This window comes from Tyto alba, unplaced genomic scaffold, assembly GCF_018691265.1.
Source record: "Tyto alba isolate M040663 unplaced genomic scaffold, T.alba_DEE_v4.0 Super-Scaffold_20, whole genome shotgun sequence".
NCBI classification, from domain to species: Eukaryota; Metazoa; Chordata; class Aves; order Strigiformes; family Tytonidae; genus Tyto; species Tyto alba.
In genome coordinates, this window is record NW_024881283.1 from 11,042,001 (window position 1) to 11,065,434 (window position 23,434).

Consider the following 23,434-nt stretch of genomic DNA (forward strand, 5'->3'; position numbering starts at 1 on the left):
CACAGTGAAAAAAAATCTGTGCCACACAAACAGCTCCAAAAGCAATTGCACAAAAACAAGACCTAAAAATTTACACCACAGTGAAAGATACTTTTGAGTAAAAAATAGTATTGGCAATATCTAACTATTGGTGAAATCTATTAGGAAGATCTTTTATGTTCCGAAAGACTACTCACAGTTCAGTAACAATCCTTCAGGACATCTGTATGAGGGTTTAAAAGATTTTCAATAAATTCAGGGGAAGAAAACAAAGGTTTAGTTCCACATCTGAGCCAAAGTTTGCTGTGTAGTTAAAGAGAGTAAATGAACTTGTGGATGTGACTCCCCTGTTTCCCTCTCACAGTGTCTTCTACACTTGAACGACAGAGCACAGAGCCTGAACACGAAGGGTTCATGTTTTATTAATGGTGTCCAATTCATTTCCTGTTTTCATGCTGATAACCTATCGAGAGAGAGGAAGGGAATTCAGGTGGCAAGCCTTCAGATCCATTTTTCTTATACCCATGAACAGTTCACAAGTGGGTATTTCACTAGCAAAATCTCTTTATTGCATGTATTACTGCATTCTCTGGGAAGCTTAACTGGGATGGCTGGCTTCACAGCTGCTGGCATACAGCCCCAAAAGCCTCAATGTTTTCAAGGCAAGTTCTTTTCAAGGTGATAGCTCTTAGTTTTTGATTCAATCAACGTTCAGTAGCTATTTTCACTACTGCCCCTTCTACAGGATTAACCTCATAATACACCAAATTACTACCTTGGCTGAAATCTCCTAGTCAAACAAAATTCACATTAGCAATACCATTCATTGTAGAAATGCCAATGTATTCTCTGTTAAAGACAAACCAATGTAGTGTTCAGTCCAGTAGCTATTCCCTGAGATTTTCCTTTTTGACAGAAATATTGTTACCAGTCCTGCAAAATGGAGCAGTTTTTCAAAAAGCATAATGCTTTCTGCAAATGTCTTTTTTTTTTTTTTTTAAAAAAGCAGAATTCCCTCTGTGTCTGTAATATTTACCATGAATGAGCGCATCCTTTATAAAAGGCCTTCTTCAATACAGTATTGAGAATAAGTTCCTAGAAAAGACTGAATTTTAAGTATCTGTATTTACGAGCTGGAGAAGAACAAGAACGTTACCTTACTACTCCAGATTGAAATCCTTTGCAGAAATTATTTCAGCAATTGATGGAAGTCTTAAAAAGTGTTCCTGTATTCAAGACCTAGTTACAATTTACAATAAAGGGATCCTTCCAGGCTCTTCCTTCACCATCTGTCTGTCAGACTGGTCAGATGGGAACTTGCTGAAGAAGGATCAGTCTTGTCCAGTACTAAGTGCCCAGTTTAGAAAAGCATTCCTCTCTAAGCAGAAGGAGAAAATATCCCCTTCTTGTCCCATTCCAAGTGAATCTATCTATACTCACAGTAGTCTACAAGGCAGAACTACAGCAGGGTGGCTCTTACTAGGGTAGGTATTGTCCATGTGGGAGGTAAAATGTATTAGGAAATAAATGTAAACTGTAATCTGGTACCTGAGGAAGCTTTAGCTTGTTCATTACCTGCCAAACCGTGTCTGTCATATGTGTTATGGGTGTTTGAAACACAGACCTTGCTGGGCCAGTTGTTGGAAAAGTGGACTGAACCTCTGGTTTGACTCAGCAGCAGTTCTGAACACCTTATTACCTACTTTCTTTCAGAGACAGAAAAGATGAATAAGCTAAAAACTGACATCCTACGCAGAGCAGCAAGCTCTCACAGAGAGAACAGAAGGGCTAGAGCCCCTGGGTGGACATCTGGCTATCAGCAGATACTGTAATTTGATCCTGGGTCTCTCCTGTGCTTGTTCACATTAGTGTTCAAGAAAGAACCCCCATTTTCCTATTCCTCAAGCTGGTAATACAACAAAGGCCTGGGTGTCATAAAACACTCTTGCAAATGACATAAAATAACTTTTCAGAGAAAGATAAGAAAAATGAAATTCCCTTTATGATTCTTGTACTGGGCAGAGATGCCCCAGTCTGCCTCAGTGCTTCACATTCCCTTAAAGCAGCAAACACCTTAACAACAGTGACTTGCCTCTAGCTGCTTATTCCTATAAAACCCAATGGCCACTTTCCCAACAAGAAAAAATGCTCTCCTTTCCACAGCCTGTGTGCAGCTCAGTGTGGCCATGCTCCGTGGCAGGGCGTGGGGTTGTACCACTGAGCTCTTGAGGTTTCTTTTAGGACACTTTTCTTTGAAAGATAACCAGAACTGTGATGAGATCGGTAACCTCCTCTGTGTTGGCAGGCAGACATGCATGCCTGGAGGTGCAAGTGCAAGTGTGTGGTCTTGGGTGTGGGGAAGAAAGGAGAAGGGCGGTGACCTGAATGTTGGAATGGAGTTCAGAGTAGACTTTTTTTCTCTCTCTCTCTCTTTTTTTTTTTTTTGTTGTTGTCATTGTTTTGCCTTTCCTTGCATTGGGAACCCCAAACACAAAAAAGCAGGAGTTCCCTGCCCCACCAGTGATATAATGAAAGCATATCAGAGATGTGCTGCCTTCTGCTTTCTGAACCTCTTGGCTGTAGACAGCCACACTTTCAGGCCTTCCTCTGAAACCAGGAGCACTAAAACTAGTAGTGTTTTTATGAATAAGAATAGGGATTCTCTGGTAAGGACCTGTGGAGCTAGGACATACAAGAATATCCAAATGCTGCAATAGAGGTTATAAAATATGAAAACTGGCAACCTCACTTCCCCTAGTATGTTTCACACAAACATTGAGCTTGGACCCAATACACAGAGTCCTGCTTGAGACTCAGTGCTCAGCTTCTTTGTGTCCCAATTATTTAGCTCTGGTCTGCCAGGGCTGGAAGAGAGACAGGACTAAGGTACTCTTAAAGTCATCCCTTATAGACCATATTTGTTTGCCGTGCCGTTAATCTCCAGTGACAGAGAATCCACAGCCTCACCCACCAGCAATCTGCTCTACCAGTGAGCTATCCCTACCATCAGAAGCATTTCCCTTTTTCCCAGCCCAGTTTAAGCCATTATAAGAAACATATGGGAAAACAGAGCACTCTCTCCTCTTTGCTGCAACATTTTACACATATGATGGCTGTTCTACTGTTTCCCATTTGTCTTCTCTGGACTGAGAAGAACATACTTTTGTCAGTCCATCTTTGCACATCAAGTTTTCTATTTAGTCGTTCTTACTGTTCGCTTCCAGATGTATATCAGCTGGAAGAAAGTCTCATGGATTCCACTTAAAGCCTTACTGCTGTTTGATAAACTGTAAGAATTACTGCATGTCTTCAAAGGACGCTTATGCTTGTACACCTTAGTACAGTATTTGATTTTTTTTGCAAAATCCAAATGAGAGCTTAGATTGCATTTTCAAGCAATGAAAGTAAAGTGTGATGCAGTGCTAGGTGGTAAAGTAGCTGCCATTACTGGAGGTCTGACTGGGCACAAAGACGAGAACCCCTGTTCCCATCCTTAGCACAGAGTAAAATATGTATTGCAAATAACACTTTGAGAATCATTTGATCATGTGGCCCAGCTGGCACTGCTGATAGATCCTAGCATCTGCTTGTTTTTTCTTTCTTCAAAAGTTTTATCTAACGATCACTTTCCCATAGGGGTGTATGGCACCTTATTTAAATACAGTGTAGACCTGCAGCTATTGACTCTTCACATATATTGCCAGTTTAGTTTCTTATCCTTTGCTTTAACACCAGAAAACTGAAGTCCTGTGTGGCCACAGCATTTTTTTTTTTTAACTGTCAATGTAATAATTAGTGCAAGAAGTTTTCTGACTGAGGGGGAAAATGAATCAACTTGAAATCACCGACCTTTATGGTCATCTGCCACTTTGAATGCTGGTTATTCTGATGTTTTTCTATAAGAGAAGGGATATTCACCATTGAAAAGTGAATAGCTGCCAACTATCAAGGCACTGCCAAGCTCTGCAGACAAGTACTGTCATAGGGTGGCATGTTATGTAAGCACTCCTTAAATGCAAGTTACTCTACATTCTTGGCAGCAGACCACATGAAATTTCCCTTCAGATGTTGATGGGATAAAAAAAAAAATTATATATATGAAAATCACCTTATCATTTACAATGCAAATCTTGGAAGGAAAGTTAGTAAATTAAGCTAGAGATTCACCTAAATTAAGCTGGCATTCTATTCTGGTGCTTCAAACTCTGAAAACACTGCTGGCTGACAAAACAAGCCCTGGAATGATTAGCAAAAACCCTCCTTCAGAGGCAGCAGATGAGCAATCCCTTTGAACCTTCACAGCACATCATAAACGCTCAGCAGACTTACAGTGTGGCAGTCCCAGTGCTATCAATTATTTACCCTTTTTCTGTTTACCTTCAGGCAGCAAGTAATTATTTTTAAATATTAATTTAGTTGTGTCATGTACAGTTTGTGGTTTAGCCCTGAGATCTGAGATATAGAAAAGAAAACTGCATCTCAAATCACATTTAGCTAGTGACGCACTGATAGTCGGATCCCCACTCCAGCTACTCAGCAGCTACACTCAACTTCTTCCATCATTAGAAACAGAACTATGTTCATTTCAGGAAAGTGAAAGCAATTTTCTTAATAGGAAAAGGCACCTATTTTTAGCCTGATGTCCCAGAAATTGGAAAATCTAAATAGGAGAATATTATTTTATTCTCAAAAGTTTCCTTTTTTTTCTTCCCCCCTTTTTGTTTCCCTCAGAATTTTTCCCAGTGTTTAATTTTCTTTATCCTCAGCTAATTTAGGCTAAAAAGAAGTTGGCTGTTGTTTCTTCAGCCCTGAGAGAAAGACATCCTTAGGGACAAGAATTGGCTTCCTGCACTGAAAACACCACTTCTTAGAACCTGAAAAGTAAGGATGGCTCTTGTCAGCTCACAGGGATGTCCTTCCACAAGGGACTGGTTCTTTCTTTTTACAAGTGTATACTAGAAAAACAAATACTGTTTTTGATATGTCTGCACAAAGATACAGATGTGTGCCTACCGAGAGGCTGATGCAGTATGAAGTTCAGGGGAAACTGCTGGTTCCATCAATGGCAACAACATTGGTGTCTTTCTGAGGAAAAACATTTTTTAATTTTGGAGTGTTTTGGTGTGCACATTTTTTTTTTTTTTTTTTTTGCACTGTTGCACGTTAGCTTTTTCTTAGCATAAGCTCTTGACAGAAGCCTTGATTACAGCTGTTTCTGAGACAGAATCATGGAGAAATGGAACTCTGACAATGAAACCTGGGTAACTTCACTGGTATTGCTAGTATTCTGGTGGCACTTGTAGGCCCCAGTCGTGTGGTTCACACCCTACTACCTAGGTTCTATAAGCACCAGGAGCATCTCCTGACAAAAAACATGCAGCCACAGTTTGAACTGAGATGCTGCACTGGAAAACAAGTATGAGAGAAACCAAAAGAAGTATCATATGCTCCTAGGATCAAGCTAAGGTGCAACACCATTCCAGTGAAGGAATATTTGCAAAACAACCTAGTGAATATCAGTGTTTTAAGATGACAAAACTCAAGAACTGCATTTGGTCAATTCATATTCTTCCCCCACCCTTGCCTTTGCCTTGTGGGACATGTTTATTCCCCATCAATCCTGTCCTATTATTGTTGCTGCTACAACCCTGATAATGTGCATTCATGTTTTCAGAGAGAGAGGGGCCATGTCATGCAGCTTATTTCAATCTAAGGAGGAAATAGCAACCTCTGATTCACCTCCAGTCCACATCATCCTTCCTATCCACCCCCCCTCCCCCATTTGTAAAGGCATGCTGCAAGGCTGAATACCAGTAAGCCTAGTTCATAGGTATTGTGTGACTGGAGACCCAGTACAACACATGAACTTAACTTTTTGTAGCTTGAAAGAAATCTGCTATCCAACAGAATAGGTCCTTGGAAACTTTGCTTTAGCTCTAATTCCTAATATCATGCAGCATTGTTTAGCTTAGACCTTTAATGTTATCTGTATGTACTTTACCAAAATTCTATTACAAAGGATTTTTCTTGAACCGAAGCAATCAGAAGTCTCTCGCTCCTGTTTCCCATTCTGAACTCCTATTTGACTCTAGGGTCAGACACTGGTATATGAATTTACACATTATGAAGCTATAAAGCTGCCGTGCTCTGGAATTCTCATGGTACATGCTTACCTCTGATTCTAACATGGGAAGAAAGGACAAGGGCATCTAAGAGGGGGTCAAGCAAAACATCCAAAAGCAAGGGAAAGGCAGCATGGAACAGTACTACATAAGCAAAACTTTATCAAGGCAACAATATTCTACCTTACTATGACAGAATGAAAGCATCTACTCTCTTAAAAAAAAAAAAAAAAAAAAAAAAAAAAAGAAAGAAGTAGAGAAAAGTAGTTCAGTGATGAAGGACTTTCTGATTAGCAGGTACCTGAACCGGACTCTTCCTCTGCATCAGTGTTATCAGGGGCCCCATTCAAATAGAAGTGTCACAAAAGTGATCATCAAACCTGCAATAAAATTGGGAAAACAGAATCAGAAACTCAATGCTAACCATTAGGGCAAACATTTTTGAAACTGTTGTAAGACCAACTGTGGAATTCAGCTTTTCAGACACAAGTGGTATAACAGTGTGGGTTTGTTTTGACCTGTACTTTATTTTGCCTGTCTGTAGATGCCTCCCCAACAACATGACACAAACTGGAGCAACAGAGTGGGTCTCCTGCCCATTATCAAAATTAATGAACTTCTATGTAATCTGCAGGCATTGTGTCCGTGTTAGCAAACATCTCTATGCTGCAGAAACAGCCTCAATTTTGTTGGCTTGGCTCCCATTTACCTCAGTAGTAACACTGACCAAATGCTGCCTGGACAGACGCCAAGTTTCTCTTAATCTTGGTGAGGAGATTTAGGTCACATCATTTCACTAAGTCATTTTGTCGAAGGTGAATGAGGATAACAGCTGAAGAACCAATTCCTGTGTTAAGGGTTACAATGGTGACTCCACTCTTCCTACCAGGTGCTGGGCTGGTACACCCTGCTCCTGAAGCAAGCAGGCAGAAAGCCACAGACCCCAAAAGTGAATCAGTTCTTTCAAAAGTGTAAGTATAATACACACTAGGAGTATATATATTCTACCCTACAGGGCCAATAATTTATTTTTTTCAGGTGGTCTGTCTCATCTTCTGATACAGATTTTTACAGCCAAGTTATTTCCGAACTGAGCTATGAGTACGTCAATCCTATCTGTGGTCTGCTTTTGCTAGGTTGCCCAGTGGATGGTTGATGATGACAGTTTCAAACTGACCATGGGGACAGGGGAACAGAATTAATCAGAAAATGATGGGTAAGGAAGACTTCTCAGTTGGGAAAATAAAGGTTTCTCTTTGCTATAAATCCACATTAATTCACTGTATTAATGAGCAGCACGCTAATAGGACATAGCCTTTTCTTCATGGCCCACTACTGGTCCCTGTGAAAAAAACTGTTAAGAGAGCCACAAAAATAATGACAAGGGCAAGAGTAACTGGAACTAAACATTCATTGTTTTGGGTCATTGTGAGGTAGAAACAAATCTAACGTCTAAAACGATATCTAAAATAGCACTGAAAATCAGGTGTCTATATGAACATAAATCAGAGGTCATTTCAAGGGTAGTAATTCCATAGCCCTCGCATATTTAAGCATCTATAACAATGTTGCTAGAATTTAGTTTTCAATTACATCACACAAGTAAAACTGATACCTATATTATGGTACATGAGCTTATTTTTTGAGGGGAAAAAAAGAGGGGAAAAGCAGCTGAGTTGAAAGGTTACTTTTTTTTTAAAAAACCAAACCAAACCAAAACAAAACACCCCCTCCCCTGCCTCAAAAAAACTCAACCAACAAAAATCTAACCCCAGCCATACCCCCCAAAACAGGGAAGAGACACACACAGATCCAGTTCTGGCAATCCACATATATCTCCTTTTAGAATGAACTGATGCACAGTTTTCTAGGCATGTCATAGAGATCCACATCCACAAACACCCTGTCTAACCACTAATCATGTCAGAGTGAACGAATGAAGGAATAAAAGAGTTCTAGCAACTAGAAATGTAGGTGACTCATACAAACTGGTTTTGTCAATTATATTTTTTAATCAAGAGAACAGGCAGCACTACTGAATATCATACTGTGAGTGTCACAAAAGCAGGTTTTCCAGACAGAATTTAAATGAGCAAAAACGTAATGCAATGCTCCAGAAAGAATTCTACAACACAGACTAAAGACAGGAGACACAACAGTGGAGATAGCTTCAAGTCAAATGCTATCTGTTTGTACCTCCTGAAAAGCAGCATCCAAAAGTGTGAGCCAAACCTTAAAAATTTCTCTGAAGACAGAGACTCTGCCTTGTAATGGATGGTTTCATTTAGCCTAAAGAGCAGACGACAGAGGTCCTCAACCCAGAGTTGTAGATTAGGTAGCATATCTTAAAAGGCAGGACTGAGGGCTTGGCTGCAGCACAACATTATTTAATAGCATGAAAAGCCAGCACAAAGGTCAGAAAAGAATGTTGTAGCATTTACAGTAGTCCATGCTGCAGTATAATTTTAAGTTTCCAGAAGGTTGGTTGTTTTATGACAGATCTATAATACCATTGTTGTACAACAAGAAGATGAAAATGGCGTGCATTTCTAAATCCAAAATAATGTTTTCCTTAATGAGGCAACCTCCATATCAATCACGGAAGATGAAAAGCATTTTGTGGATCTATTGTCTACACTGCTGTAAGACAGGAGTGAAGCTGAAGCACCACAAACCAGGTCTGGAATCAACAAGAGGTATGAATTACCACTCCTGTGTCATTCCTGAGTGTAACATGCCATACTACATTGCTTGTAGTATGAGTACAGCAGTCAGAACCTCTGCAGGTAGAAAGCAGCCTGTTATCAGCTCGTGTCCTGTAACAGCTAGGCAAGACCCAAGCACCACTAGCATCTGCCTTCAGGCTTCAGCCTAGCTCTTGTTCTTGATACTTTTCACAGATGTGAATCGCACAATTAGTGAAGTCATTGCGAAGCAAATGGGAATGCCTGTGATGTCTTACAAATTTTATACGGTCACCTGTTGTTTTTTGGCACAATTTCCTATGGGCAATTTAAGCACGTCTGGGTAGAAGAACTGTGCCGGAGGGCCCCCCCTCCATTTCTTCACGCTGTAAGAGGCAGTCGCACCCTAAAAGCTGTCTCTGTGCGTGCCGAAATCGGCTGCCCGGCCGCTGCCCGGGGCAGAGGCGGGCGGCCCCGGCGGCGGCCCCGGCGCTGTCCGCGGTGCTGAGCGGCCAGGCGCGGGGGGCCCGGCGCTGTCCGCGGTGCTGAGCGGCCAGGCGCGGGGGGCCCGGCGCTGTCCGCGGTGCTGAGCGGCCAGGCGCGGGGGGCCCGGCGCTGTCCGCGGTGCTGAGCGGCCAGGCGCGGGCGGGCCGCGGGCCGCTCCCGACCCCAGGCTGCGCTCGCGTGGCTGGCGGAGCAGGCAGGTTCCTGCGGGCCTTCCCACGGGAAAGGGCTGTACCGAGCCCTTTAGGAAGTTCGGCTGGACACCGGCACTCGTTATTACCCAGATGAAAGGCAACCCAGCCGTGAGATAGAGAAGAGTAAGTGCAGTCTGCTCAGCTTTCTGCTCAGGATGAATTCTGATTCCCACAGAGCGTTTTCAGGGACAATCAGGGCAGCCAAGAAAAGTGACATGCAGAAATGGCTGATAAAATTGCAATGAAACGTCTGTTGACATTGATTTTGAGCCTGCGGGCAGAGATGAATGATTGAAACACTAGGCTTGTTAAAGCTAGAATGCTTTTGATTTCTCTTCTCTGTGCTGAACAAGATTTAGCTGGAGGGAAGTTAACAATCAGCTAATTGACATTGAATTAACCATGAAATGCAGTATAACTACTTTTCTTCTGAAGTACTCTGCAGCAATGCTTTAACAAGGCTTTTAATTATTGATTATTGCTTATAACACACAGTAGATTTCCTTTTATTTGTTTTAAAATATGGTGCCCTTCAAAGGTGTCAGCTTGAGTACTCTCTGTAGGTCACCTATTTGCTAATGGAAACCAAACAGACAAAGAAAAACGGTATCTTCTTTTTTACCAAAGCATCATAGCATAACACGTCACCTTTTCCACTATCCAGGTCAGGATAAGAAACAGATATTCTCTAAGAATAAGGTTAGGAAATCCACTGTATCCTTCGGCAAAAGTAGGGAAATTGAGGGAGAACCATGGTGCATTTTCAGATAACTCACCAAATTGACTATTGCCTCTGGGACATGTCATGATTTAACCTCAGCAGGCAGCTCAGCACCACACAGCTGCTCACTCACTCCTCCCCAGTGGGATGGGGGAGAGAAGTGTAAAGGTAGAAGTGTGAAAACTCATGTGTTGAAATAAAGACTGTTTAAGACGTAAAGCAAAAGCTGCGTGTGCAAGTAAAGCAAAACAAGGAATTCATTCACCACTTCCCGTGGGCAGGCGGGTGCTCAGCCATCTCCAGAAAAGCAGGGCCTTATCATGCATAATGGTTACTTGGGAAGACAAAAAACATAATTCTGAACATCCCTCAACTTCATCCTCCTTCCCCACAGCTTTTATTGCTGAGCATGACATCATATGGTGCAGAATCCCATTTCTGTCAGTTGGGGTCAACTGTCCCAGCAGCGTTCCCTCCCATCTTCTCAAGGCCTTGATGCTGTGTAAGCACCATTTGGCAATAACCAAAACATCAGTGTGTTATCAGCACTATTTTCATCACAAATGCAAAAGGCAGCACCATATGAGCTACTACGAAGAAAATTAACTCTAGCCCCACCAAAACCAGTACAGAAAAATAATAGAATTTGAAGAACTGTCATGTGCATGAGCAAAAAAAGAAAATGCTTGTTTACTGCACATCTGAGAACCAGAAATGGTACTGACAGCAGTGGGCACAATTATCATCAGTGCAGCTGCAAATGTTGCATGTCAACTACAACAGGGTTACTGCTCAGCACACGCTGAGGAGATGGCAAAATCTATGTTGCTAATGGCTGCAGAGGGTGTGAGAGTAGAAGATTGTTCAGAGAATTATGCTGAATGCAACAGAACAATGATCAGGAAAATACTGGTTCAAATCAAATACATGACAGATTTCTTAGTGTTTAGAAGAGATTACTACTGCAGTAGTGGACATAGATTCTTAAGGTAACTGCTCTCTCACCTGGGAGATGTTCTTGTTTTCTTACAGTAGAACAGGGACCTGGGGAAACCAGCATCTTCTGAGAGACCTCTACCTTGAAAGCAACTTTAAGATAGTGGTCTCTCTATCTCTGATCCTCTTGGTCTTGTTTGTCTAAAAATCTTGCCTTGGCCCTTACAAGTCATCCTAATCAAACATTTGTCACTGTAGGAGCATGCTCATCACCACTATCAATACCAAAACTTTTTTCAAAATAAACATCCCAAGAGCTTTCAAGATGACAGCAAGACAGGCACATGCTGTCTGTTAAGGGGATTGCATGCCAGCAGGGCTGAGCCAGATGGGGCATTGTGGGATAAATCTGTTACACTAAGCACACGAAGGTGCACAGAACTGCAGGTAAAAGGCTTATGGAGATTTATCTCCCAGTTCACTATAAACAGGGCAAAGAAAATTGTTCCAGTGGCTCACAACACAACTAGCAGATTACACTAACTACAGACTTTCACCCTCCAAGGTGCAGTCTATGACACTGTGTTTCCTTTCTATTCTCCAGTGATGCGGTGCTTTCCTTCCACCCTTATCAATAGCCAGGAAACAAGTTAAGGTTTTGTTTTGTTGTTTTGTTTTGTTGTTGTTGTTGTTTTGTCTTTTTTTTTTTTTTTTTTTTTAAAAAAAAAAAAAAAAAGAAAGAAACAAACCTAAATTGTAGAGTACAATTTATCAAGCAAGCAACACTGCCTAGAGGGAGTGGAGTGCTGAAAAAAGGAGAGAGACAGTATCACTTAAAGCTTTGAGTTCACACAAAGCATTCCCATTCAGCAGGTGTAGACATCAAAATAAATAGCCCTCTGGCAGTATTCCAGATGGCCTAAATCTCCAGGCATATTCAGCCCAATTACCTTAGATTTTTTTCAGACTTGCTGTATCTGCATTTACTTGTTCTACATCCCTTGCCAGCTACAGAGAAACAGCTGTGTCTGGCCTAGGGTGTGAACATCTGGTTCTGACTGTCATATCCAGCTGTGAGTCTTCTGCAACACAACTCCATCAGCTACTAGTATAGACAAGTGCAAACTAATGAACATTGGAAGAAACAACTTTAAACTACTCATTCACAGGAAAGGGGGCCTAAATAATTTGCAGCTTCTCAAACATGTCCAAGTATAAATGAAGAGAACAGTACAAATATCAGGCAGGTACTCTAAACTGCAGAGGATAGAAACAGTTCTCCACTGAAAGGATAGGGTGACTATTATTTCCTTGTCAAATGACTGTTTTAATCTTTAATTTGCTTCAGCCTATATTGCTGGATGTCATCTGGGTGTATATCCTAATTTGCAGTAACTGCGACCAGTAATAATAAGTGTCATGCTGCCTTCCTGAATCCTGAGACCAGATTCAGGCACTTCAATACAAAAGCAAGTCTCTGGGAAGCATGCGAATGGCAAGGGGAGCTGGAGGATCAAGTTCGTCTCCCACAGGCACTAGAAAGCCTGGAAAAGTCAGGCAGGCTGGGCAGGTGAGAAGTACTACAACTGCCTGTGCTAAGTGGCTGCTGCCGCCTGAACCATAAGGGACAGCCCCAGGCCCTGTTCTGGAAGAGTGTTCTGCAGAAAGAGAGAGAAGGGGATTTCACACATGTAGGTGCTAGTGGCATTACATGTGCTCGCTGGAATCATCAGTCTGGGCCAGACTGTGCTCAGCTTTTCCCCAGTGAGGACAGGTAGGTATTTGGAAGGAAGAGGAAAGAAGAGACAAAGAATATTAACACCTCCCTGCATGCTTTTGGCCCCACGAAGGATCAGGCAGTTTTCTAATACTCTGCATCAGCTCATGGGTATATTCTGTGGTATACACAGCCCACATTCTGCCACAGAGGAACTTATAAAATCTCCCCATGACAATATAAAAACTGGAGCATTCAGGACTACCTCAGGATTAGACTGCAAGGTCTCAGAAATAAAAGGGAAGAAACATGTTTGCCAAAGCAGCACTACAAGGAAGACAGAACAGGACTCTCTTGTGCCTCACATATCAATACAACTGCTAACGACACAGTAGGATAAAGCTTCCGTCAACCTGTGCAACTTCATTACAAGAGCTTAATTTTATGCTACACCTCCAGTTTAACTACTGATCCTGGTGAAACTACCACAGTCTATCTTTGCCCAGGGCATACCCATGTTATTGGTATAACTTGTGTTGCATATTCTCTGAAAGTTAAATCACTGTGAGCTATACTATTACCTCCTCCACTCTCTTCAGATGAACACACACTATTATGTACGTTATGGTGATATTCAGCCTCAGTGTTCCCATGCAAGCTGTAGATATGCAGTGTGCTCAGACAGAGCTAGAGGCAGTGCTGCTCTTACCCTGTCCTTCCAGATGTAGCACTATTTCTCTCCTGGGGGAAAATTACAGGTTCTTCTCAAAGAGGATTAGTTCTTGTCTCCCATACATTTCTCGGCTAGTCATGCGGGCTGCTGGTCTCATGGGGAAAGCGTTCCTAATACACCACTCCTCAATGTTAGGTTTGGCTGATGGAGCTATGGGTTCCACAGATTCCTCCATCCCCCATTCTCTGATTCTGGATGCATTTACTTGTCAAGACCAGAGAGTATAATTAGAGGGAACAGGTCCCAGGATGCCTCTCCCACTTCTGGCAGCTGACAGAAGATGTGAGCTCAGCACTGCTGAATTCCACACCTCAGTCACACCCTTTGGAAACTGTGCAGTACACGCATCATACCAGTAGATCACAGTGCCAACCGTGGTGACCACCTACAATACTGGATCATGGAGCTGAAAAAACAGCAGTTGTATTTTATTATTCTTGAAGAAGAGTCTCCCTCACTATAAGCGCTGGCACTTCCATTATTCCCTGCCTACTGCTCCACTTATGCTTTGTGCATTAGTGTTTCCCCTCTTATTCTCCCACATATTTTCTTTTGGATGAGTGGGTATTAAAACAGTCTTGGACAGCTGAAGGCTTTCCCAGTCTTGATTTGTCGGCTGTCTCTTTTTCTTTCTGAGACGAGCTCTTGGACCACACTGAAATGCTCTCCTTCCCTAACCATTCTTGATGGCCCAACAGGTTGCCATTATAGTAATTAATCTCAATATTAATACTAGAAGAGTTCTATACAATATAGAAAAAATGATTACAGATGGATATGAGAGCAGTATATGTTTCAGTAGGTTACAATGTCATGAGTTGATTTTGCTTTCACAGATTTTCTGCCAATTGGGAATTTTCCCTCGAGGAAGTTCCAAAAACCTTCTCAGCCTCTAGGAAACTATTTGTTTGGCACAGTTAACTTAGGAGCTCTTAAAATTTTGTCAAACACATCAAACCAAATGGCCCCCAGGCAAAGATCTTGCATAGCAAGTTTCAACCCACACAAACTTCCAGTGCTAGCTTGTGAACCCCTGGAAGCACAGGTTTACAAAGGACACTGCATATAGAGGGGGACCTTCTAAGGCTTTGATCCTCCATAAAAAAATGAACATGAGAAGTCTAATTAATTTCACCAGATCTGGTGCACTGGTTGTATGGTACCTGTTTTTTCATTTGTTTTGTATGTGACTGTAAGTCTTTCGGTCTAAGACTGGCTGTCCAAGTTATAAAGTCCCTTATGAAATAGGGATCCAGTCCTGGCTGGAAGCTGCTTTAATACAGTTAATCATCATAACTAGCCTCCAGACCTAGCTGTCTGTTCTTTTCTCCTCCTCCCTGCCCCCCCCCCAAATTTACAAAATGGTAAGCAATCTTTCTGCATGCACCTTTCCAAAACTCTACCTTGTGGCATGACAATTATGGAAACTGTTCTCAACAGCCTCTCGTAGGAAGCTCTAAATAGAGAATATCCAATGCCACTGGAAAGAAGGCTGACTTCCAAAGGATGCTACTGCAGAATGATTTCTTGCACTGTATCTGGCCTCTGTACCAGGCCACATCAACACAAATTAGAATACTGTGATCAAACCTGATAAAATTATTTTCTATAGATGCTATATATAATCTAAGATGAATGTTCACTCTTTTAATTATGCAAAAAAATGGAGTAAATGATGAATGACTCAAGACACAAGTGTATCTTTATGTAGAATGGTGCCCCGCACACTTGCAGCTCTGTTTGTCTTATTTATAATACAGTATCAGCTCAGGTAGCTTGAAGGACCAGGATCGTGCAGAGATGCAGAGCACCACGTCATGGCTTCTCCAGTGTTCACATTTGTCTTTTCTGACTATACCTAATAAAGCTCAAATGACAAAAGGTGACATACTGTATGTGTTTTATCTCATTATTAATTAAGCATATTTATCTCTTAAATCAGATGTGACTTTCACCACAACATCAGTAATTAAATTAAATATTGATGTGTGATGGTTGTGTGCTGAGGCTGCATGGGTAAGTGGAATTGCCATATCTAATTAGCATCTTGCAGAAGTAGCCCCATTAGGTTTGTTAGTTAAATCTCCAAATGGTAATACCAACAAAAGTGTAACTACCACTTAACAACCCTAATTAATAGGAGCCTCATCAGATTTGATGAATATCTTCATCCCTGTTTTGGGGACTGTTGACTAGACTTTTGTTGCATTATTGTGAGGTTGTGAACAATTTAGAACTGGTAACTCTGCTGTGCTTTACCTTCAAGTCTGTGTGGCATGGCTGCTTATTTGATAATCTGAAGAAACATATAGCAGCATCATGAGGTTAAAGATCAGAAAAGCACTTGAGATGATGCTCCCTGCCATTATTTCAGCAAGTGCTCAGACTTCCCTCTTGTAGTAGCACGTTGCATGTGTGTGAGAGAGACTGTGTCTGTCTAGAGAGCCCACTTGCCCTCTGTCAAGCATGCAAGGTTGGCTGGTGCCCTAGGTTTTGAAGTGTTACCTTCTGCCTTACTATATACAGCAACTTGTCCTTGGAGAATACTACAAGGGCTTTTTTTTTTTGTTGTTTGTTTGTTTGTTTGTTTGTTTGTTTAAATGCTCATTAAATTCCAGTGTCTTACAGGCAGGTAGGCAGTTCAGTGATGCTATCACAATTCTGATTATGATTCTACTGTATGCTGAACTGAGAATACAAAACTACTTCACTTGGAATTAGATACAGATTCCAGCCAGGATGTCAGGATGAACTGTAACTATATCACTCCTTGCAAAATATAATTCAAATAGTAGTTGTTACATAGTATGGGTATGTTACATCATTTGAAGTGATTAATGCTCATGTTCATTTAACTACTGCAGATGCTATTCTCAGCTGTGACTGAGTGAAAAAAAAAAAAAAATCAAGTGCATTACAAAACAGTTCCCCAATTTGTGCTTTAGAAACTGTTTCAAAGCTAGTCATCCTTCCCAAGAGTCAGAGAAAATAGTTCTCCACTGACAAGACTCCTTCTGTTACTCCTAAAAGTAAATGACAATACAGGGCATTTTGTCTGACCAAGTGTCTCCAGGCTGCTGCAACTCCACCTTGAGGTTCTGGCAATATCAGGAGAGTTGAACAACAATTTTATTCCCTTCTTTCTGATTACAGCTGATCTTGGCTGGGCTCAAGATGTTTATTGTTCTCCATAATGAAATGGTACAAGTGATATTTGTTATTCCATTATCAACCATGTCTTTCTTCCCTCCTGGCTGCTGTTTCTCTCAAAAGTATCTAACTCCGCTATTTTATTTACTTCCCCACTTGAGCAGAGAGTAAATTACAATTTGGATTTTATAATGCTGTAACAACTTGATTAGGAAACAACTGGATATTTTGACTTAAACATGCTGGTCCAACAGCACAGAACTGAGCTGAATCACAGTCAAAACAGATTGTTTGCCAAGTGGAAAATCAACAATGAAAGAACATACACCTGTATGCAGACAGACTGATCATTTAAAAATTAGCAAATATTACTGGTAGTAGAATCAGTTGGCATTTGTCTTGAGCTTTGTATCTCCAAATATTTCTAGTATCAGCTGGTTAAGCAACACTAGAGATGACCATCTGTCTATGTAAGTAGCTGGTTAAACATCTGTATCTTCTGGGAGCCCAGGTTCATTTAAGCCATAGGTCTCCCATGGATAGAGTTTTACAACATAAAGCTCTTCTTAATGCAGGTCTTCAAAACCAGCACCACCATAGCACACTTCAATGTTAACCATCACTCAGCAGCAACAAGCATTTGTCCAGCATCCTAGACCTTTACCTTCATCACCCTAGCTGTGCTGCATACTTGCTGTCTCCCTAAGGTCACCCTGCCTGACAGACAGTGTGACCTCAGAACACACTGCTCTTGTGACATGACTGACATCAAGAAATACTGATATCTCAAAAGCAGGGGCAGTTAGCTGTGTTATTTGACAGTCATTTCCCTCCTTCACACTCAGTTGGAGCAACAAACCACAACAACACAACCACGTATTTTGCCAGCTCTGCAGGCCATCACAGTGTGGAGCAATGACTGAGATTTTATTTTGGTAACTACTCTGCAACAACGTACAGCTTATTTTTGAGCAGGAATTTTCCCAGGCCCTACAAAGCAGTGATCCTCTTAGGGATATAGGGCATAGTAATAAGAGACAAGCTAAGCACCTTTGATGCTTAGGGACTGTTTCCAGAGGCTGCCTTACTCAGTTATTTCTGCCGTGGCAGCTGCTAATAGCTCTATTTCTTGTTTACTATATCAAAACAGAAACCTAGCCCAGCATAACACACAGATCTGCATCAGTACCTTGTCCTGCATAGAAACTACCTGCACTACTAAACAAAACTCAGTAAATCATCGGGACAAAAGCCTCAAAGTCACCCTAAACCTACCGCTGCAGCCACACAAACCCTTGCCACCATTTCACTCTTCCACCTCCCCCCACCAATCCTTATACATTGGGAGAAAGGTGCCATCACCTTTATAAGCTGTTTTCCTCTTAAAGGTACCAACTGCCAGCATGACTCAGCAGTAATTAGTCAGTTAATCGAGGCCAGGCTGCTTCAGACCTTAAAAATAGAATGATTGCATAGAAAATGCTTTTTGGTCCTTTCTAGAGTCTAGTTAGCAAGAAGAGGCTGAAGAGAAATAGAAAATGCTAGACTTTGTTTCGGTAGATACTGCTCTACATGTAGTACAGCATCTAGCCAGGGGGAAAGACTTCTTTTGGTCAGACACAAACACTACCTGTGCCTGTTTAGCAGGTATAAGCAAGCTTAGAAGTTCTCACCATGCAGATAGTAAATGCAAATATTAACTGTGACAAGTGCAAACATATTGCTTATGTTTTAGCGAAGCAGCAGAACAAGCTCTCTTATTTTTTTTCTACAGAGCAGAATCATACCTGCTTATGGGATGAACCTCCCTAAGCATTTTGTGATGCAATGTTGGCAGCTCTTTTCCTAACACACTAAGGGCCATACGAATTACCCCTTGTGCTAAGCAGCTAGGCTGCCTGTCAGATTTACTGATATTCCAAGTAATGTCTCAAATGAACTTCTAGAAGCATATGCAGTAGCTAAGTATTTAGTAAACTTTATAATTCCTAAAGCGTCTATCTACATTGCTTGAGGAACCTGACTACCAATTTGTATTTAGAATTTTTTTCTTCTTTTCTACTGAGTGATCATATTCTTGATTGAATGGTCAGTATTAATATATTATAACATTTGAAATATACCAACAGTTTTGTGGCTAGTTCTCCTTGAAGAATTTAATTTCCTTTATTAAGATCCAGACAAATTACAAAATAGATGAAGGTGCATCCATTTGAAATAATGTGCTACCAGCCAAATCCTAAAACATATAAAATGAAACAACCTTCACTACACATGTATGAAATCATTGTTTTTTACAGGTTCTCTCTCATCTTTCACCCTTCATATTTTTATTATGGAGAACATTTTATTACGAAGATCTGAATACTTTTTATTATGAAGATGTTAGATATATAATAGTCTTTTAAAGATATATTCTTTTAATATGTTATATGTTGATGCTGATACCCTACTCATCCAAATTGAAGTCACAAACCCAACTCAGCCCAGGTAAGTTTTCTCTCTGGGTGCAAATGGATAGATATTTCCCACTGAGAAAAGCATCCTGCAAAGGACTCTCATTTTTATTTGATTTTAGCCAGACGAGGCAGAACTGCCCTTTGCTCCTGGTTGCCAGTGGACACCTGTCTCTTTGGGCCTGCTATAAGACTACACTCTCCTTTCTCATGCTTGGTTTCTCAGGCCCATGGCCAGACGCTCATGCTGACAACATCTCACACCAAGAGAAAGGTCCCACATGGGCATACACTCATATGACTATTCTGCCCATTGTAGGGATATCTGATGTGGAATACAGAGTTTTTGTAATGCCACTGGTCACAGATAATGATATTACTCTTAGAGAGGGGACAGAAACAACTTAAAAAGGAGAAGACGTGCTGAAGAACAAGTCTTGTCCATAAAGGAGAGGAGTTGATGGCAGACAAGCAGAGGAACATCAGAGACAAAATAAATTACTCTTTTAGTAAAATGACTCACATTTCAGCCTAGTTTGGGGCCCTGGGTTACTGCTAGTCAGGCAGCTTGCTCCCTACAGACATCAGCACCAGCCTCTGCCAGTGCTCACCAGGTGCCCCTTCAGCTCACCCTGTTCCCGTGCTCACTCGTTCATTCCCGCAATGCTGAGCTCCCCCTGCAAGCCACACGAACTTTGATGGCAGCGGAACCATCCAGATTTCATGCTTTTAAATAGCACATGCTGTATTCAATGAATTTCAAAGACACACTAAACCCATATTACTGCTATCCATGGATCTTGAGAAGCTTTTATAAATGGCTGCATTACAGTGTAGTACAAAGCAGTGATTTCCATAATGCTTGTCTAATGTATAGAGCATTTTACATAGAACAGGCCTTGTTTCATCTTGAAATGCTTTTTAATTAATTCAATTCATTAATACTGCTTGTCATGGCTAAACTCTTGAGACTTAACAAAAACTTTACTTCAGCAGTTGTCAACACATTTCATTAAAACATATGTTTTTGAATGCTTTCTGATAACATTACTATTCTTCATATGCAGAGTGCAGTACTTAAATGTATTAAACAGCGAAGAAGAGGACTAGCAAAACCCTTTACTCTATATTGATGATGCTGTGTTTACAGATGAGAAATGGGTGGGCCAGATTGAGTGCCATTCTTTTCATGACCCCTAAATTAACCAAAGTGAAACCTCTCCTACAGTTTATGTGGGGACATCCTGTTCTCCCAGCACCTTTCCAAGAGGTCCTCACTTCTGTCACTTAGAGGCCAAGTGCAAGGTCCTGCACCTGTGTTGGGGCAATCTCCAGTATCAACACAGACAGGGGCATGAATGGACTGAGAGCAGCCCTGTGGAGGAGAACTTGGTGGATATTGATAGATGAAAAATTGGACATGAGCTGGCAATGTGCGCTTGCAGCCCAGAAAGCCAAGCATGTCTTGGGCTGCATCAAGAGAAGTGAGATCAGCAGATTGAGGGAAGGGATTCTCCCCTCTGCTCCACTCTGGTGAGACCCTCCCTAGAGCATTGCATCCAGCTTTGGGGCACCCAGTACAAGACAGACATGGACCAGTTAGAGCAGGTCCAGAGGAGGGACATGAAAATGATCAGAGGTCTGGAACACCTCTTCTATGAAGAAAGTCAGAGAGGTGGGGTTGTTCAGCCTGGAGAAGAAAAGGCTCCAGGAAGACCTTATTGCAGCCTTTCAGTATATAAAGGGGGCTTATAAGAAAGATGGAGAGAGACTTTTTACCAGGGCCTGTAGTGACAGACAAGGGGCAATGGTTTTAAACTGAAAGGGGGTAGGTTTAGATTGGGCATAAGGAGGAAATTTTCTACAATGAGGGTGGAGAGACACTGGAATGGGTCACCCAGAGAAGCCGTGGATGCCCCATCATTGGAAGTGTTCAAGGTAAGGTTGGATGGGATTTTGAGCAACCTGATCTACTGAAAGATGTCCCTGCCCATGGCAGCACAGTTTGACTAGATGGTCTTCAAAGGTCCCTTCCAACCCAAACCATTCTATGAGTCTATAAACAGCCAATGAAGAATATAAGAACATTACTATTCTGGAACAAATTATTAAGAAAGGTTCTTCAGTTTCATAGATGAGTTCTACCTGCACTTCTCCGATCTGTAGTAATCTATAATTGAAGATTGTATTTGGACTGACCCAGGAATGTGTTCATCACTAGGAAGTGTTGTCTTCCCAATCCTACAAGGCAGCCTGTCTGCTTTCAAGCTCTCCTTCCACCTCAGAATACACCTTCTTTTCCTTTTACCCCTCTGAGATACACACTGCCACACAGCTGGTCCAGCAGCACTGGGAGGAAAGTGTTTTTTTCCCCAGTGCCGCCAAAGCCTTTTAATGCTTGCAATGAATTACATAGAAGCAAATTGTCCAAGACAGGGTGACAGCCATATATTAATATTCAAGAGTTGATAACATTTGACCTTTAAATTGCATACCTGGACAGAATGATGGCTTATGCTCTGCATATCATTAGCCAGAGCATGGTACTGACCCATGGATCCAGGAATACTCTGTTCTATGTAAAAAATAGAGGAACGGAATCCTGTTGAACATTTATAAATCCTTCATTATAGACAATACCACCTTCAAACAGATCAAACTGGTGGGGGAGAAAAAGCAAACCTGCCTCATACCTCCTCCCAGTGATTCATGTCTGTGTCTGTTCCATGTGGAAATGTACTGGACAAGGAACAAAAGTGGAAAACTGACCTTCTCTGGACGTGTGAATTACAGAAAACACGTTTATTTTAAACAATAATTAAAAAAAAAAAAATTTGGATCCTAGTGATTTTTTTTTTTTTTAAAGGCAATATATTCTCCCAAAAGAGATTTGTTAAAAGGCTGAATAATGTAAATATTGAAAACACTTTCTACAAAATTTCCACTGATTATTTAGTGTGTCCTGCCTATATCCCAGACCATGCTGTCAATCAGTATTTGAAACCACCTTTCTGTCTTGCTGGCTATGGTCTCTAATGTCTTTTAACGCTGTCTCCTGTGTGTGTTTTGTGTAGTGGAATACTTTACAAATCAAAATGTTATTGGGGAATAAGCCCATGATCTCCTGTGTAACATTTCCTGGCTCTACTGCACACACATCTATTGTTCAAGATTGAATTGGTCCCAAGAAGCATCAGAGCATGTGAAAGCCACTATGAATTTTGCAAAGTGGCTTCAGGGCAGTAAAGCACGTCAGAAGAATAAGGTGCAAAATCTGAAATTCCAAATTTAGGAGTCTCAGTCAATATTAAAAACTGAAAATAGAACTCAATGCCCTTGGTTATGGCTTATGCACTTTTATCTTGTGACATTCCTAATATAGTTGAAAGGAGAATGCATAGCCAGGACACAAAATAAATCCAATTATTAAATAGGCTTATGTGCAATTAAACTGTTAGCCTTTGCTTAATACTACATGTGATTCACAAGACTGATTTCATTAGCCTTCCCCCCGCCCCATAGTTGTTGCATTACTCTTTTATTCAGCTTTCTATTTAGTCCTGAGGAAATTAGGGTCTTTTGGAAAGGATAATGCATTTCAACTTGAACTAGCTCAGTTGAAATCACTCATATTCAACTGTGTGCAGCATTTTTTCATACAGTTATCAAAACAAAGCTGCCAAGAAATGGCACATTCCACCGAAAGGAGACTGAGAGAACATGCCTTTATCACAACTAGTCTACAAGATTTCCCTTGGAAATTCCAATAGAGCTTTCAATAAACTCCCCCATAGGTGCTTCCCAAGAGACTGTTCTAGTCATTAGGGTCCTCCAGACAACTGGTGATTGGAAAAAACTCAAAGGGACAAACACGCTATTATTCACAATGTTAACTACCTTTGCTACAAAGGGGGATTCAATTCACACTGTTGGAAGCAGTAGTATCCTTTTCTACATAAGACTGCTTTTTTTCTTATTTTCTTTTTCCAAAGCTGCAGTGTACTATGAGATTTAATCAAACCTTCAGTTTAGGTGAATTAATTGTATACTTATAATAACTGTATACTAAAAAAAAAAAAAAATCTATAGAGAAAACATATTTCAGTATATCTGCTTCACTGAAACCATTTTGTGTGAGAAAAATCACCTGTGTCATCCCAATTTATTTAAGGTATGTGCAAAACAGTAACATATGAAACCAAAAATGTAACCAAAAATTCTTTATTTAAGATTCCCTG

General features: G+C 41.1%; 1 long non-coding RNA gene across 4 annotated transcripts in view; it reads right to left on the minus strand.

Moving 5' to 3' along the window:
* The window catches only part of LOC116964500, a 192,193-nt gene that overhangs the window by 19,008 nt on the left and 149,751 nt on the right, over window positions 1-23,434 (minus strand). For all 4 annotated transcript variants that reach the window (XR_004408776.2, XR_004408777.2, XR_004408775.2 and 1 more), the window contains one exon: window positions 6,403-6,481. This is a non-coding gene — a long non-coding RNA (uncharacterized LOC116964500). The remainder of the gene's footprint in view (window positions 1-6,402; window positions 6,482-23,434) is intronic.